The sequence below is a fragment of the Octopus bimaculoides genome, chromosome 9 (genome assembly GCF_001194135.2).
Source record: "Octopus bimaculoides isolate UCB-OBI-ISO-001 chromosome 9, ASM119413v2, whole genome shotgun sequence".
NCBI classification, from domain to species: domain Eukaryota; kingdom Metazoa; phylum Mollusca; class Cephalopoda; order Octopoda; family Octopodidae; genus Octopus; species Octopus bimaculoides.
This window is the reverse complement of record NC_068989.1, coordinates 76754849-76758316: the sequence shown is the minus strand read 5'-3', so window position 1 is coordinate 76758316 and position 3468 is coordinate 76754849.

Sequence of the window (3468 nt, the reverse complement as noted above, 5' to 3'; positions counted from 1 at the left end):
TCGTGGCGGCGGTGTCGGGACTGCGGCGGTGGTGGTGGATTTGGATTTGGTGGTGGTGGTGGTGGTGGATTTGTGGTGGTGGTGATGGAGGTGGAGTTGGTGGTGGTGGTGATAGTGGATTTGGTGGTGGCGGTGGCGGTGTATTTAGACAACATTGATCTTTTTTGCCGAGGTGGCATATCTAATGCATTCCACGCGCCAACACATCGTGATTTTGAATATCACTAATCACATTGTTAAATATGTGTTCCCTTCTTAATAACAGGAGGTTACTTTTTTTTTTGTAAGGGAATTTGGCTACTATGTCTAGATAGTCGAACAACGACTTCGAATGTCATTTCCTCGATGAAACGAATCTATATCGAAAATCGTAAATGATTACAGACTTCGCTGACTCTCTACTGTGCTTTCAAAATCAAACACTAGTGCATGTTATATTAGGTTTTATCTTTATCTTTATTTTTGCTACTTTTATTCAAAGCATCATTTTTATCGGATATATCATCATGTCGTTACTATAAATGCACCAGTTTGAAAGAAAATCCACGCCCTTCTTAAAATTTATAGATACTTTTCTCATACTCTTTTTTCTTCATAAAGGACTACGTATCGACATAGCTAATTGAATATCGATTATAATACCATTTAGTCGTCCACAGAGCTGACTAGATGATGGATAGTGTAAGTCATTCTTTAACCATCAATCTACCGACATCGACTTTGTGTGGTATCAACTTTCGTATGATAGCAAATGTCAGCTTATTCTTAAAATGGTTAGTGTATGTCTTTTGTAAATATATCACATAATATCATAGAGAAGATAGATAAAAAAAAACATTATAACGTTGGAGGATGACAATTTATGTATTGCGATTGTTTGGCAAATGTCAATATTTTTTCCTTATTAGATGCAATTCTTGTAATTTTTCTCATTCAAACGGTCGCAACTGAGATGCGTTTCAGTTTAGCTGTGTGTTTTATTCATTGGTGTTATACTCTATACAATCCATATTCATACTAGCATCCAAAAACATTTGTTAAATAAACGTTGTGAAGAGATCTGAATGTATCTGAATGTTGCAAGTTAGATTTATCTTGCAGAATGTGTATGTAAGATATTTACATTCGGGTGCTCTATTTGTGATGTCAGATACGGAAATTTCCCTTGAGGTCCTGTTGACAGTCTAATAAGATTAGCATCAATCAAAATCTCAAAGAGGAAAGCAAAAATATATGAACACAATGTCCGAACTAATCTTTCACGAGAGAGAAATCTTCTGATCTACTCAAGAGTTATAGACTTTATAGTAATTGACTTTATTTACTTAGATTTAAGCCTCTCACAGAATTGTCCACAAATCAAATGTAAATCTATATTGGTTGTTATCCTATTCCTGAAAGCCGTCAGCTGAGTGGGATGGATAAATATCCACCTTAAATATTTCCAGTAAATGGCATTCTTAGTCACCGAACTACACCGAATCAATAGTGGTATGTATTATCGTATGGTTCAAGATAAAGTAAATAATTGTCATATCAACTCCATTTTATAGTTAAGTAACATTCTTATCTATCTCTTAATTCCTCTTTTTCATAATATATTATGAAAGCTGGTTAATTTCTTCAACTATTTAAAATAAGTTATTCAACAAAAAGTTTGGTCAGATTCTCCGTGAGATAATCTACGATCTCTCAAGTGTCCAAAGAAGTGTTTCTTTATGTATAATGAAATTTTGAAAAATACATTTTTATGTTAAATAATGTATCTATAAATATAATTCAATTCGTGAATACTGCAAATAAATCTTCTTAAACTGTCGTAATTTCATTTCAATGAGTTTAAATTAAAATTCTGCTACGTCATTGAATAGCTAGAAGTGTACAGTTTCATGTACAACAGAAATACGCACTGGAAGAGTTTATTTCTTATATCAGACTCTCTCTTCCTTCATTTACATCGTTTTACTTTTATACATTTATTTATTTCTTGCAATGTTCAAGCTTTAATAGAGCTGGTCATAACCAGTCCTGATCGATAAGCGTGTATTGATTGATCCTTAATATAATAAGCAAAGGAAAGCATTCTCAAAGTTTGCGATGTTTGAAGTTTCTTTGATTTAGTTATATTTGGCTCTAAAACTGTCTGTAACTAAAATGTCAGGAAATAGTTTCACCAATATTCCTATCATCTGTTGTAATGAAAGAAATATGTGTATAGAGATCCAGATAAAAGTACCTTAAATTCTATTATTGGGATCTTTACATATCACATCTCGCTCATAGCAAGTACAAAACATTTCTAATTTACCCAGAAAGTGCTTTGAAGAATTCAGTTTCGACAACGTTCGAGCGCTTTGAAACATAGGAATATTACTAGTAGTTCTTTTAGGATGTAACTTCAAGAAAGTTATGCTATTGCATCTGAGGTTTAAATTCGATTTGGAACTTACATTTCTAGTGTCCTACCGACGCTTGATGCTTTCAGTGTTGCTTACTTCACTGTGAACTCGAGTCATTGTTATCGTATCTAGCTATTTCTGTGTTGATGCGTGTAGAATCTGTTGAATCTTTATAAGTAATATGTCTCTGTGCGTTTGTGTGAATGCGTGTGTATGTGAGTGTATATCTGTATGCATGTATTTATGTGTGGATGTATGTGTGTATGTATATAATTTACCGACACTACGTAAGTGGGAAGCTTAACGTATCACACAGCCACATCTATAACTATATATATATATATATATATATATATATATATATATATATATATATATGTATGTATGTATGTATATATACACACACATACTCACACACACATACAGATATACATAAACAGGGAGATGGATATGCACATTAAATGTGTGTGCGTGTGCATGTGCATATGGATTCATGTGTTTATATGCGAATGCGTTTATATCTAACAGTGTACGCCCATAAGTTATCCTTGAAAACAATAAAACCAATTACAGATTATATCTCCGCCATTTTCCCACAGTTTAAAACTACATATCTCTCTCAGTAAAACCAAGCGGATAATTTGTAATAATTTTCCAATATAAATCTAATATTTCTCTATCTTGAATGAATCATATGCCAACGCAAGCATGTTATAATCATATGGAAGTATCTGTCACTTAAAATCCGAATAATTACAACGTTAGAAGCATCAGCATCATCTGCAACGCCAAGCTTAGAATTCTGTTGTTCTCCGTCAAATAGATTTGCAATACGTCAAACCATTTGTGATTTGTAGGAGATCGTTTGGTATTATTTTGTTGCTGTTGTATTTCTTTAATATTTAGAAACGAAATCCTCTTTAAAATATTTCTAGAGAACAGATAAACAGATATTTAAATACCGACTGTTGCTTTGTACCATCAGTCTTCATGCAAAATATGGCGGCAGTGGTGGTGTTCTTGGCGGTGGTGGTGTCGTTGGCGTTGGTGATGGTGGTGGTGGTGGTGG